Consider the following 16459-nt stretch of genomic DNA (forward strand, 5'->3'; position numbering starts at 1 on the left):
TGAAGAAATGAATAAAAAGCCACCTATTAACATTTCATTTCAGCCAAAATTAATAAAATAAACTTTTATTTTTCAAGTAACAAATTCACTAAAAGACAAAATACTAATGGGGCAAAAAGACCATTTTGCCTCTCCACCCTAAAACCACATAAATCATACTAAAGGGATATTTTTGGGAAATTCTAAATTCCCGGCCATTCCCGACATTCCCAATGTCTAATAAACCCGTCCCAAACAACTAACATGCTAAGTTGTGATTTCTACTGAGCCAAACACCGAGTTCCAAAATACCGGGCACCGGAAATGCAAAAATATGAAAACTACTGAATGACATAGCAATGCATTTCTGAATTCCATAAATAACAGTATAATAAATTATTTAAATAGCTATAAATAATTTTCATAATTAATCAATATTTAACTGCTAATTTCCAAATTAAACTAAGCGGGCTTTACAACTATCCCCCACTTAAAAGGATTTCGTCCCCGAAATCTAACCTGAATAACTCTGGATATTGAGCTCTCATATCTGACTCTAGCTCCCAGGTGGCTTCCTCCACCTTGCTGTTTCTCCAAAGAACCTTGACCAATGCAATGGTCTTATTCCGAAGGACTTTATCCTTTCTATCTAGGATCTGCACTGGTTGTTCCTCATAAGTCATGTCTGGCTGTAGCTCAAGACTCTCGTAACTGAGTATATGAGAGGGATCTGAAACGTATTTTCTCAACATCGAGACATGGAATACGTTGTGAACTGCTAATAAGGCTGGAGGCAATGCTAACCGATATGCCACTTGACCTATCTTCTCGAGAATCTTGAAAGGTCCTGTAAATCTAGGGCATAACTTGCCTCTTTACCCGAAACGTTTGATCCCCTTCATTGGAGATACCCGTAAAAACACATGGTCCCCTACTTGGAACTCAACATCTCTGCGTTTCGGATCTGCATAACTCTTCTGTCTGCTCTGTGAGGCAAGCATTCTAGCTTTTATCTTCTCTATCGCCTCATTGGTCCGCTGGACTGACTCTTGACCTACGTACTTCCTCTCCCCTGTCTCATCCCAGTGGATAGGAGATCTACATTTCCTACCGTATAACAATTCATAGGGAGCCATCCCTATCGTACTCTGATAACTGTTGTTGTAAGAAAATTCTATCAACGGTAGATACTTATTCCATGAGCCTTCAAAGTCCATAACACAGGCTCTCAACATGTCCTCTAATATCTGAATTGTCCTTTCGGACTGACCATCTGTCTGAGGATGGAATGCTGTACTAAATTTCAGCCTTGTACCCATTGCCCGTTGCAAACTTTGCCAAAATTTGGAGGTGAACTTCGGATCCCTGTCCGAAACTATCGACTTCGGTACCCCGTGAAGTCTCACTATCTCTCTTACATACAATTCTGCCAACTGATCCACTGTAAATGTTGTTCCAACCGGCAGAAAATGAGCAGATTTCGTAAATCGATCCACCACTACCCAGATGGAATCAAACAAACCCGTGGTCCTAGGTAACCCGACCACAAAATCCATCGTGATATCTTCCCATTTCCATTCTGGTAGGGTTAGAGGCTGCAACAACCCTGCTGGTCTCTGATGCTCAGCCTTAATCTGCTGACAAGTGAGGCATCTCGATACGAATTCTACCAAATTCTTCTTCATACCGCTCCACCAGAAGTACGGTTTCAAATCTTGGTACATCTTAGTGGTGCCGGGATGCAGAGAATACGGGGTAGAATGAGCCTCCTCAAAGATCTCATTCCTAAGTTCCACACTATTCGGAACACAAACCCTGACTTTATACAAAAGCATCCCACTGTCTGACACTGAAAAGTCCTTGGCTTGACCAGCCAACACCTCATCTCGGATCTTCACTAACTCTGGATCCGTCATCTGAGCGACTTTTATTCTTTCCAACAGATCAGATTGCAGCGTTAAGTTGTGAAGCTGACCTACCACAAACTCAATGCTGGATCTAACCATATCCTCTGCTAACTGAGGTGAGATCTGAACCATACTAGCTACTTGCCCGGGACCCTTTCTGCTCAGGGCATCGGCCACTACATTGGCTTTTCCGGGGTGATAGAGGATCTCACAGTCGTAATCTTTCACTAACTCCAACCAACGCCTTTGTCTCATATTCAAATCCTTCTGAGTAAAGAAATACTTGAGACTTTTATGGTCGGTGTAGATTTCACACTTTTCCCCGTAAAGATAATGCGGCCAAATCTTCAATGCAAAAACCACTGCGGCCAACTCTAGATCATGAGTCGGGTATCGCTGCTCATAATCCTTTAACTGACGGGAGGCATAAGCGATAACCCGATCGGCTTGCATCAATACACACCCGAAACCTTGTTTGGATGCGTCACAATAAACTACGAACTTCTCCCTGTCTGAAGGCAAAGCTAGCACTGGAGCGGTAATTAACCTCTGCTTCAGCTCCTGAAAACTAGCTTCGCACTTGTCTGACCAAATAAATCGCTGATTTTTCTTTGTAAGCTCGCTTAGGGGCATTGAAATTTTTGAAAACCCTTCCACGAACCTACGGTAGTACCCAGCTAAACCCAAGAAGCTTCTGATCTCTGTCACTGTCTTCGGTCTCGGCCAATCCCTGACGGATTCAATCTTCCCGGGATCCACCTTGATCCCATCTTTGCTCACAATGTGCCCTAGGAAAGACACCTGAGATAGCCAAAACTCACATTTCTTGAACTTGGCATAAAGCTTATGTTCTCGAAGCCGTTGCAGTACCATCTGAAGATGTAACTCATGCTCCTCTTCTGATTGAGAGTACACGAGGATGTCGTCGATAAACACAATCACACAGATATCGAGGAAATCCTTGAACACTCTATTCATCAGGTCCATGAATGCTGCAGGAGCATTGGTTAGTCCAAATGACATAACCAGAAATTCGTAATGTCCATACCTAGTGCGGAAAGCCGTCTTCGGAATGTCCTCCTCTCGGATTCTCAACTGATGATAACCCGAACGGAGATCAATCTTAGAAAAGACCGTCTTCCCCTGAAGCTGATCGAACAAATCATCGATCCTAGGTAATGGATATTTATTCTTCACCGTCAGCTTGTTCAATTCCCTGTAGTCGATGCACATCCTCATAGATCCATCCTTCTTCTTGACGAATAAAACCGGGGCTCCCCAGGGTGACACACTGGGCCGAATGAACCCTATGTCAAGCAACCCTTGGAGCTGAATCTTTAATTCCTTAAGTTCAGCTGGAGCCATTCTGTACGGGGCTTTGGAAACCGGTTCCACCCCTGGTGCCAAGTCTATCACGAAGTCAATCTCCCGCTAAGGTGGTAACCCTGGAAGTTCTTCGGGAAAGACATCCAAAAATTCCCGAACCACTTTAATGTCCTCTGGCCGAATGGTATCTGGCCGAGTGGTGTCCACCACCACGGCCAGAAACCCTAAACAACCGCTGTGCAACAATTCTATAGCTGACATAGCCGAGATCACCGGGATCCGAGATCCCTGAACTGAACCAACAAACACAAATGGTTCCTCACTTTCCGGTTGGAAGATCACCATCTTCCTTTTGCAATCAATGCTCGCCGAATATTTAGATAGGAAATCCATTCCTAAAATAATATCGAATTCGACTAGACTCATCTCTATCAGATCAGCACTTAACTCTCTACCATCTATCCTGATCGGCATAGACCTATTCCACCTATTGGAGATAACCAATTCTCCGCCAGGTAATAGGGTTCCAAACCCTAATTCATATCTATCGTACGGTCTACCCAATTTACTAAAGACTCTGGCCGCCACATAAGAATGTGTAGCCCCAGAATCGAACAGCACTGAATATAGCGAGTTATTAATAGAAAGTTGACCTGTGACAACTGATGGGCTGGCATCTGCATTAGCCTGAGTGATAGCGAACACCCTGGCTGGAGTGGGTATCGCTGGAGCTCTCGGTGCCTCTGATTGGAGCTGGGACAGTCCCTCTTGAAGTGTCCGGGCATGCCACAGTGAAAGCATCCCTAACCTTTGCACTCACCCCGATGGTGCCTCTTGCAGCTAGGGCACTGGGGATAGGAGAATCGGGTCTCAGTACCACCAGGACGACTCCCTCTGTTCTGGTTCCCCCGGAACCTCTTGTTCTGACTCGAGCCACCGGAAGCAGTGGGTGCTCTCTTCCTCTGATCAATGGCCGAACCACTACTCCCCCTGCTGAAACCTGATGCAGGAGGGGTAGGAGCCCCGCCACTCGCCGGAGTACTAGCTGACTCCGACATACACCCAACTGCGCCCTCAGCTCGCAGTGCCTTCTCCACCATCTGAGCATAGGTGATGCTGTCGTCCGTGGTAATCATCAAGTCATGCTTGATCTTGGCACTAAACCCGTCCAGATACTTCTCTTTCTTGCTGAAATCGGTCGGTACAATTCCCGAGGCTAACCTCGCCAACCGGTCAAACTGAGTAGTATACTCGGTGACGCTCATATTCTCACGCTGGGTCAGGTGAGCGAACTCTTTCCTCTTGGCGCTTCTAACCGCCTCATTGTAGTACTTCGCGTTGAAGAGTTCCTGGAACCTTTCCTAGGTCATGGTGGTGACGTCATGGATCTGAGACACCATGTCCCACCAGACCAGAGTGTCCTCCTGGAACTGGAAAGTGGCACACACCACTCTGTCGTTACCGGTGACACCCATGAAGGTCAGGATCTTGGTAATCACCGTCAGCCACTGTTCGGCTTTCATCACGTCCGGACCTCCCAGGAAAACTGGAGGTGCTTGCTTCCGGAACCGTTCGTACAGAGGTTCCAATCTATTGGCCGCCACCACTATCTCGGCACAGGCGGCGGGCAGGTGCCACAGGAACTACGGGCACTGGAACTGCAGGAGCACCCTGCTGTCTCAACCTCTGAATCTCGAGGTCTTGCTCTTCAATCCGGGCTTGCATTTCCGCAAACCATAACTCCCAATTCTGGGCTCCCTGATCGGCTAGGGGAGCCTGGGCAGCCTGTGGCGGGTTCTCATCACCCCGACCACGAGCCCTGCCTCGAGGACCTCTACCTCGGCCCCTAACAGGTGGGGGAAACTGAGCTCCTTATCCTTGGTTCGACCCCACTGAGTTGCCCTGACTCCTGGTAGTCCGCCTGGCGTCCATCTGATTAGAAACGCCTGCGAAACCAAGAGTTGGCATATCAGGTCGTATTCAAGGAGAGCTTACTAATGCCGCTTAATTTGGAAATTAAAAAAAAACGAAACATGCGCCTATTCTACTATCAGGCTACTAACATACTTCCTAACAGGCTTTTCTTTTTTCATAACTGAATAAAATAAACTACTAAAGCAATAAAGGCTTACTGAACCGTGAAACGAGCTAACTGCTGATGATGATTGTACATGTCGTGACGATCTTCGGAAGACAACCTGGCGGCTCTGATACCAAATTGTAACACCCTAACTAACATAGACGTATTACGTGATTTTTAAACATGCTGTGCAGCTCGTTGCTAATCAACGAGGTTTATGGAAAAACGTGATTAATTAAAATTTTTGCTTTTTAATTAAACTTATAACATAATATTACAAAAGACTCGGGATCCCGATTATAAAATCATTTACAAAAAGATTTAACTGTTTATACAAAATAATTGTCGCCTAGCGACTAGTTACAAATCAGCCTCGTTGTCCCGATCATCGTACGCTCCAGGCCTAACCGCCCCGACATGTACAATCCTCACAAGCTCGCTCACGGTCCATCAGCTTTAGCCTTGCCTTTACCTACACATAAACGTAGAACTGTGAGTCGACAGACTCAGTAAGAAAAGCATAATAATACTCATACATAATCCCGGTTATGATCAGACGCCCATACCCCTGATCATAACCCTAACTGCCGTGTCCAACACGATACTGAGTCCCGCTACTGCCGTGTCCAACACGGTACTGAGCCACTTCTGCCATGTCCAACATGGTACTGAGTTCTGGATGTTCATAGGGACGGTACTATTGACACGTAACAGCCTGATCGGTCGAACCGGTCATACTCCGGCTGCTGGTCATACTCCAGCCTGTACCGACGTGACAGGGTTGGATGGTTCGAAGCCAACATACATAACTAATGAAATCTAACAGGCTTCCTACATGCACGCTAAACATGTAATCTACATATGCATACTGTTATACTAATCTTACCTGGATTCCGAATTCAGGTGTGCCGGTCAACCTGACTGGAACTTTAGCTGAGCGGCGGATTACAGGCTCCTAAACCATAAAAATCACAACACTATAAGTGACACGCTAAATCACTTCTCGGGGACTTAAACTATGAACTAAAAGTTTCCCTATCGATAAAAAGCATGACAATACCCCCTAAACCATAAAAACGAGGAAAACTAGGGTCCCTGAATTTTCCCCAACCGGTAGACCGGTTGCCCAACCGGAATTCCGGTTCTGGAAAATTCAGAACCCTCATCCGGAATTCCGGATGCACAACCGGAATTTCGGTTCCTCGCAAGCAGCAAACCCAAATTTTCATATCTTGCACAAATCAACCCCAAATCACATGAAACCTTCCAGACCAGTTCTATACCTCCCCTAGAACATTTCCAAAGCATTGAAACAACCCAGAAATCTCAGATACGAAAAATGCCATTGGAGCTCAAGCTTTGAGTTCTAAACTCAAACTTGAGCAAAACCACCTAACATGCATTCAAACTATGCTTCAAACTCATAATCAAGCTAATTACAACCTCAGAAACTAGAATCAAATTCATGCAAACATAACAACCACCAAAACCTCCATTTTTCTTTGAAAACCATAGCTTTTTACATAAAAATCTAACCAACTAGAACAAGGAACTCAAGCATGCAATTCAATCTAATTAAACCTACTTAATTCAACATTTTAATCAAAGAAACAACAACAACAATAACCAGCAGCAACATCACCAAAAACATCATGCATTACTCCACTTAAATCATCAAAACACAACAATTTTTAAAGAAACAATGAAGAGAAGCTAACCTAGCTTGAAGAATGCTTAGATTGGATGAGAAATTACTTGAAAATCAGAGTAAAAACCCAGCTCCTTGCACCCACACACTTAGCCGAGAGAGAGAGGAAAAGAGAGAGAGAGTGTTTTGAATTTCTAACTTTGTGATTTTTTTGTAAAATGAAGAAATGAATAAAAAGCCACCTATTAACATTTCATTTCAGCCAAAATTAATAAAATAAACTTTTATTTTTCAAGTAACAAATTCACTAAAAGACAAAATACTAATGGGGCAAAAAGACCATTTTGCCCCTCCACCCTAAAACCACATAAATCATACTAAAGGGATATTTTTGGGAAATTCTAAATTCCCGGCCATTCCCGACATTCCCAATGTCTAATAAACCGTCCCAAACAACTAACATGCTAAGTTGTGATTTCTACTGAGCCAAACACCGAGTTCCAAAATACCGGGCACCGGAAATGCAAAAATATGAAAACTACTGAATGACATAGCAATGTATTTCTGAATTCCATAAATAACAGTATAATAAATTATTTAAATAGCTATAAATAATTTTCATAATTAATCAATATTTAACTGCTAATTTCCAAATTAAACTAAGCGGGCTTTACAGCTTATCTCCCAAAAAATTAAGGTAACTCTTTGTAGTTCACAGTGTGGAGAAGAATCTAAAACTCTAGAACATACTTTATTTTCCTGCTCTAGTTTGATTCCAATGTGGCATCAATTAGGGGTATGGTCGGTGCTCTGTCGATGTGTACATGGACCAATGCCAAAAATTATCCTCTTTCTCCTTGAAAAATTATCTCGTGAGGCTTTTGAATTGATGATGATTACCATATGGTTGCTTTGGTATGATTAAAACTCAATATTGTTTAGTAATATGCAGTCAAGATTAGATGTTTTTCCAAATTTTTTCCATAATCACTTGTCGAAATTTAAAGAGCATGTTTGGAAGGGTCTTCATTTGGGATTGTGCTTTTCAAACCAAGCTGAAAAATGACCTTCTTGGTGGATGTCACCGCCTCCTAATTCCTTTGCTCTTGCGACTGATGCTTCAGTGGTTCCTGGGAGGGGCTTTGTCAGATTGGGTTGAATAAACGGGATGCTGCGTTGTGGTTTGGTTAGCTTGGTCATTTGGTGTTTTAAGTTATTTTTTTTGTTAATGTGACGGAGCTTCTTATAGTTAGACTGGGCCTGACTTTTGCGAATTAATTTGGTTTCAGTATTTCTGTTATTACTAGTGATTCTACTGTGACAATTGGTTGGATTAATAATCTTTGCTCAAATTTTATTTTTCAATCTACTGTATTAGATATTAATTCTTTATTAGCTTCTATTGGTGCTAGTTTTTGCAGTGTCGTTTTGCGATTTACGAATGGTGTTGCCTACACATTTGCAACCTCTATTATAAGTTTAGTAGAGTGTGTATGAACGGATGTTTGTCCACAAATTCTGTGTTCTTTTGTAGTAAATTCATCAAAATAAATTATGTTTTTCTTAAAAAAATTGGCATCCAAAAAATTTAGAAATATGGTCCAAATATCTGTAAAATTATGGATATTTAGTTCCTTAGTAATAATATAGCCAATAAAATACGAATCTTGTGAAATTTTTTTGACACAATCAAAAGTAGGACTTCGAAAAAGTTCAGCAGGTCACAATTGGGGTCAAAATCATTGAGTGAAATGTGTAAATTCATTTTTGAAAAATGTAAATGAAGATGTGCTTTTAGTCAAATCATGTCGTCTTTATTACTGTGTCCTTGGAGAACACTGTTATGAAACAGTGTACACTTGTCGATGAAGAAACATGAAACATTCATGTTACCGTAGGTTAATAGCGTAATCCCATGTCGACACGTGTCCTTGTCAGTTAATTTTCATTGTTTTGAAATGATAGTGAAATCCACATGGATTTAATAATAATGTAAGGCCCCCATTATGATTTGTGAACAAAACAAAAGCTGTACAACAGTACACTCACAAAGGTCTCGATACGTCATTTTTCACTGTTCCCTCATCTAACAGTGGCAATACTTACGAATCAATATGCTTTAATTAATCTATAATCTATATCTATCTATAACTAATATAAAAAGGGAAATGTGGTTTTGGGCTTGCTAAAAGTAAATTATAAAATTGTCTTCTTTTTTTTTTCTATCTATAGCATCTACAAAAAAGAAAAGAGAAATTTTATTTACACCCCAAAAATTTATAAAGACACCTTATTTTAATAATTTTTATTTTATGTAAAATTTATATCTTTAACTATACTAATTTTTTTTAATTTTTTTCTTTCAATTCACATTTTTAAAAATTGTACCTATCAAATAAAAATAAATTCTATTTTAAATATTATGACAAAAAAATTAAATAAAAAATTATATGAAATTTTCTTAGAAAAAAATGAAAAAAATATATACATGAGTTAGAAAAAATTATAAAAATAAAATTAAAATAAGTATTGAAATTAACATAAAATAATATGAGAAAAAAATTTTAAAAAAAATATTAAGAGCAATTTTTAAAAATTATTTAAGTTTATATTTTTTTTAATAATAGTGTGCCTTTATAATTTTATGGGGTGCAAATAAAACTCCCAAAAGAAAATGTTTTAGGCTTCCACTAAGTAAATTACTTAATAAACCACTTGAGGCTAGCTCAAGTGGTCATAGGGAGTGCGTGTGTGTTGGAGCACCTGGGTTCGAGTCCCATATTATACATGATGTAATATATAAACGTTTGAATAAAAAAAAAGTAAATTACTTAATAAACCTTTACTAAATATTAAACTACAAAAAAATAATAAATTGTTCTTTTATAACTCAAAAAATATCTAAGTCAAACAACCATAGATATTGTAATCCTTTTAAAAATAATAAAAAAAAATTGAAATTTTTTTATATCTCACATTTAATTAATGAATAATAATTTATCTTTCTACAAAATAACTTAAAAAAGTATATTATTTTATACAGAAAATTTAAAAAATTATTTCAATTAAGGAAAATAATTTACTTATTATTTTATTAATAAAAAATCTCTCTAGTATTTATTCTGTAATAATATTTTCCTTAGAAACTTAAAAAATGATTTAAGTTGAATATTCCAACTAACTATAATTTCTGATCATGAGTTTTGTGTATAACGGTTTATTAGTTAAGGTTATTCTTTATTATGATATATTATTTCATTTATACTTATTAATATTATTTCTGTATACAGGTCACGTGGCATTATGAAGAAAGTGGAGTCTACACAGTCGAGTGGATATTCCCTAGCAATGAACTCTATACCCAATTCAAATTCTTCTTCGTTACTTCCTTTAGCAAAGTGGTGGCGTGCTTTGTGGCCTCTAAAAATTCCCAGAAAAATTAAGGTCTTCGCTTGGCGTGTGTGTCATGATATTCTTCCCACTGGCTCAGCGCTTCTAGCTCATCATGTTCCGGTTTCTGGAAGCTGCTTTTTTGTGGCTGGCAATTTGACGATGTTTTACATGCTATTTTCCTTTGCCCTCTCTCAATTCAAGTTTGGAAGCTTTCAAATTTTTGGAATTTCGTCAAACCTAGTCTCCCTTGGAAGATCATCGACATTCTTAATTATCTCATGTCAGTATTTTCCCCACATCAATTTTGTGTCTTCATTACTATGGCTTGGTGCATTTGGACTGAACGTAACAAGAAAAAACATGGTACTCCAATTAGGAATGCTCCTGCAATTTTATGTTGGGCACTTCAATAATATGATAGTTGGTTTCAGGCTCAGAAATCACATAAGTATACAGCTAAGTTTTATCTCCCCTCCACGTGTTTTTTTTTGGGTTGCACCTCCAGCTGGTTCGTTAAAGTTAAATGTGGATGCTGCTATTGATGGTGAAAACAGTACTTTTGGTTTAGGAGCCTTGGTTCGTGATTCTGATGGCTTTTCCGTTGGGATGTTTTGCTAAATCCCTGACTGGTTTTTTCTCCCCTAAAGAAGCTGAAGCATTGGCTATTCCTTATGCTTTAGAATGGTGTTTGGAATTAGGCTTTTCCGTTTCTTTTGCGGAGAGTGATGCTGAAATTATTGTCAATTCAGTCAATTCTTCTTTAGAATGTGCTTCCCAATGGGGTTGTATTGTTAGATCTATTAGGTCCTTGTTATCTGTCTTTCCGGGTGCATGTCTTCTTCATGTGATGCAAAATGGTAATACTGCAGCACATGAGTTAGCAAGATATGCACTACAGATGGAAAACGAGGTTTCTTAGTTAGAAGAAATTCCTCCTTGTATAATGACCAATGTATTGTTTGACTCTCAGCAATAAAATTGGTTATTGTTGCTCCAGAATTCGCCCAAAATACGTGGACCAGTCGAGAGGGGACACGTGGATCAGATAACTTGGAAAGATTTGCTAAGTCTTTGTGCGCCACCAGGAAGCGCTGTTAGCATGGGTCCCGGAGGAGGCACCCGGAGTACAAGGTACTCCAGGAAGCTAGTATAGCGTGAAGGCTCTCCGGGATATGTCAGGTCTCTCCCGAGTAATCAAGTCGCATTTAATGCTGCATGGGAGGAAGAGTGTTGGGACTGTAACACGCAATAAAGTCTGACGGCACAACCCCCAAACAGCAGCGCTACAGTAATGATCATTTAAGTCTAGCGACGGCTACTCTGCGAAGAGTCACGTCAATCACAAGGCAAAAAGGACATTCTTCATAAAAGCCCTACAGCACCTAGGGATTTGACCATGCATCACCCATGGTATATTCATCGGAAATGCCCAACTTTATGGATACTTACAGACACATGTGTAAGAACAATTCTAGGGATTACCCCACCAAAATACTATAAATACCCCCTCAAAGCTCATTTAATGGGGTCGAGAATCTTGGTTTGCAAAAGAGCAAGAAGAGAAAATGCTCACCAAGAACATTCTCTGTATTTAAGAGAAAAACATTCTCTCAAGTGTAGAATCTGTATTAAATACATCCATTAATAACAGTGGCTCGTGGACTAAGGCTCATTAACGCCCCAACCACGTAAAAAATCTTCATCTCACTTTCTTACAGCTCTTTATTATAATCATATTTTAATAGTTGCCGAAAACCTCGGTCAACATTTTGGTGCTTTCATTGAGAGCTGAGGAAAGCTGCTACATAACAAGCATTTAACTTCACAACAATGGTGGAGACCAGAGCTACACGTCATCCTCGCCCTCTAGAAGACGCTCAAGATCCCAATGGGGAAGATGTGGCCTCAAGGGCCGCAGAGGAGTCCGAGGAAGAAGAAGAAGAAATAGTTCCGGACGAGAACTACGAGGAACACCTCGACGAGTATGCCTATGACGGAGGAAGCTACTCGGAGTTGGTGCTCCTCAGACAAAAAGCTATCGATCATGAAGCTGAGATCGAAGCTCAGAAAGCGCAAAATCAAAAAATGCAGGAAGTGATGCTAGCCATGCAGAAAGCCATGGAGGTAGCTGGTATTCACGTGCATCCCAAGGCGATTGCCACTGGGCTCGACGGAGAGCCAGCGACGTCTTCGCCTAATTCCCAGCAGCAAAGACCTAGGGAACCTAGCCCTATAAGGCACCCTGCTGAGGAAAACCAAACAAAAAACCCTACTTCTACCCCTGGTCGGAAGAAAAAGGTGCAGGATCCGCGAAGGGTCCGCTCGGATTTCCCTAAAGGGAAAGGTCCGCAGAGGGGCAAGCCCCAAAGAGGGAGTCTTGGCCCTCAGGATCGAGGGGACCGGAAAAGCGTTTCCGTGCACCGAGAACCGAGGGGTAGAGGAAGAAGAGGACAGAGATGTCCTCCCATTGATCTGAGGAATCAAATCAATGGGAATCAAGGTGACCTCCGGGATCACCTTGACCAAAAAAGATACAGGCCCGTGGTCTCCTCGGGTACTGTAAACGAAGGGATTATGGCGGAACTTGCCATACTTCGAAAAGATATTGCTCGAGTCTCCCGGAGGCAGAAGGGAGACGACTCCGACTCAGACAGTGAGGATCGGGAGCCTTGTGCCAAACATATCCAAGAGGCGGAGCTCCCTAAAAACTTCAAGATGCCCGAAATGGCAGCATATACTGGGAACTCCGACCCCAGTGATCACTTGTCACGGTTCAACCGTGTCATGACAGTCATGCGGGTCAGCAATGACACCAAATGCTTGTGCTTCCCCCTCACTCTGAGCGGATCAGCAGAGGAATGGTTCAAAAAATTGGAACCAGGATCGGTGGGTTGTTGGAACAAACTCCAAACCAACTTCCGGAGACAATTTGTCGCTGCCAGGAAGGTCAACCTGGAGGTTAGTGCCTTGACCAACATCAAGCAACTGCCCACCGAGACCCTGAAGAATTACATCAAGAGGTTCCGAGAGGAAGCCTCGAAGACCAAGAAGGTCGACGACGGACAACAGCTTGCGCTTCTCCAAGCAGGAATCCGCACTGGGACTCCCTTCTGGAACGAATTACAGCAAGAAGGCGCTGCTAGCCTTCAGGACTTCCAGAAGCGAGTCCAAAAATATATTAACCTCGAAGAAGCCCAGATCGTGGCTTACGGAGGCTATTATCCCACCAGGATAGCGGGATACATGCCAGGAGTGTCGCCCTCGGGTACTGTCCCGACCGCGACTCCCCCGGTAAGTGGCATACAGTTCTCTGCCACTCCCGGATACAGCCAGGGTCAAGCTTTGGCCCCGGCATCTTCCCATTACGGCAACCCGTCCGGGGTGAATGTACGGACTCCTTCACAGGCTGCCCCGACTGCTAGCTTAATGTGCCCTACCTGTGGGTCGAGGAGCAAAAGGTCCTCCAAGGGCAGCACCTGAACGGGAGAGAAGCGCCAAAAGAAGGGGTACACACCCCAATACACCCAGTACACAGAGCTCACGGACTCTCAGGAACGTGTATATTTTGCCACAAGGCAGAATACGCACTACCGGAGACCCCAGCCATTGTACAAAGACAGCTCCCGGAGAGATCCGAGTAAAAGATGCGAGTACCACAACGACATTGGTCATAGCACCAATGAGTGTAAAAATCTCAAAGACGAGATTGAAAATTTGATCCGATTGGGCCACCTCTATGAGTGGATCAAAAATAGGTTGCCCCACCTTAATCCAGGGCAGGTGGCCGGGGGTATGCCTCCGGGAACGCCAGGGGGTACAGCAGGAGTATTGCCTCCAGTTGCTCCCACAGGTGACACCCAGCATATACCCGGACTACCGCCCCGGCCTAATGGACGGGTAGCCATGATCTCCGGAGGTCCCCATATCGGAGGAAACACTCGCAAGGAGCGAAAAAGATATGCCGAGGCCGCAAGACACAGTGAGGTGTGGGAGGTTACTCAACTCCCGGCTCAAAGGCCTCGGCTAATGGACCAGCCCATAACGTTCACGGAAGAAGACGCCAAGACGGTGCGTTTTCCTCACCACGACCCGCTGGTCGTAGAGACTCCCATCACAAATAAGGTGGTGGCTAGGGTCCTGATTGACAATGGGAGTTCCGTGAACTTGCTCTTCAAAGAAGCCTTCACTGCGATAGGGTTGACCGACCGGGACCTCTCGCCTAGTGGATCGTAGCTCACGGGGTTTAACGGGACGACGCTAATCCCGATGGGAAAAGTCAGGCTCCCAGTTACCCTGTGCCCGGATACCCCCCAAAGCACATTCAAGTATTGCACCTTCGTGGTGGTAGACTGTCCAACAGCCTACAACGCAATCCTAGGCCGACCGGCCCTCGTCGACTTTGGTGCACTAGCTTCAGGACCGATAAGGGGGTATACTGTTACCTAGTCATGCCTTTCGGACTGAAAAACGCCGGAGCAACCTATCAAAGAATGGTTAACCGGATGTTTAAAAGCCTCCTGGGACGAAACATGGAGGTATATGTAGACGACATGCTCGTCAAATCCAAAGCATGCAACAGCCATGCAAGCGACTTAGAAGAATGTTTCGAAGTCGTCCGGAGATACGGCATGAAGCTCAATCCGAAAAAATGCACCTTCGGGGTCAAGTCGGGAAAATTCCTGGGCTTCATAGTCAGCCAAAGGGGGATCGAGGCGAACCCGGAGAAAATCCAAGCTCTCCTGGACATGCCATCCCCTAAGAAACATAAGGACGTGCAGAGCTTGACCGGAAAGGTAGCCGCACTGAGCCGCTTTATCTCACGATCCACGGACAAGTGCATACCCTTCTTCAACATACTGAAGAAATGCCAAAAGTTCGAATGGTCGGGTGAATGCGAGGAGGCATTCAAGAGGTTAAAATACCACATGGCCAAACCTCCTATCCTATCAAAACCCGTCCTTGGAGAAGACTTGTTCCTTTACTTGGCCGTCTCCGAGCATGCGGTCAGCGCTGCACTGGTCCGGGAGGAAGAAAAAATTCAGCACCCCGTGTACTATGTTAGTAAGCGCATGGTAGGGGCCGAGACAAGGTACCCGGTTATTGAAAAATTAGTATTCTGCCTCCTGATGGCATCAAGGAGGTTGAGACCATACTTCCAGGCCCATCCGATCAGAATCTTGACCAATCATCCACTCCGGCAAGTTCTCCAGAAGCCTGAAGCATCCGGAAGACTCCTCAAGTGGGCGATGGAGCTGAGTCAGTTCGACTTACATTACGTACCCCGGATTTCCATAAAAGGCCAAGCCTTGGCAGACTTCATCACCGAATGCAATGAAGCCGAAGCGACAGCCAATACACCGGAGCCACCAATCCCCACCTGGAGAGTATTTGTGGACGGAGCTTCTAATGAGAACGGTTCAGGAGCCGGAGTGGCTATGATATCACCTACCGGACTACGGCTCCAGGCGGCACTCCGATTCAACTTCACAGCTTCGAATAATGAAGCCGAATATGAGGCCCTGATAGCAGGGCTAAAATTGGCTAAAGCTGTAGGAGCCAAAAGAGTGGAAGTCTACAGTGACTCTCAGCTGGTCGTAAACCAAGTTTCCGGAGAATACCAAACTCGCGGCGAGCGGATGGCCACGTACGTAGCCATAGTCCGAGAACTGCTCCACGAGTTCACGGACTACAAAGTAGAAAGAATCCCCTGAGAGAAGAATGCTCATGCGGACTGTCTGGCTAAGTTAGCCTCGGACAGCGAAATCGAAGAGCTGGGGGTAGTACCAGTGGAACGCTTGGCAGAGCCAAGCATCAAAATAAAAGAGACCACACAAACGGTTGGGCAAGAACCCAGCTGGATGGTCCCCATCATAAAGTACATAACCACAGGTGAGTTGCCCCAAGAGAGGGCACTGTCTCGAAAGATTCAGTATCAGGCTCATCGTTATGTAATGATGGATCAAATTCTCTACCGGAGAGGACTCAGCATGCCTTATTTAAGGTGTGTATCGGACCCTGAAGCTAGACAAATCATGCTGGAGGTCCATGAAGGGTTCTGTGGAGATCATACGGGAGGACCCAGCCTCTCAAAGAAAATATTGAGGCAAGGGTACTTCTGGCCAACAA

Source organism: Cannabis sativa, chromosome 3, assembly GCF_029168945.1.
Source record: "Cannabis sativa cultivar Pink pepper isolate KNU-18-1 chromosome 3, ASM2916894v1, whole genome shotgun sequence".
Taxonomy (NCBI): domain Eukaryota; kingdom Viridiplantae; phylum Streptophyta; class Magnoliopsida; order Rosales; family Cannabaceae; genus Cannabis; species Cannabis sativa.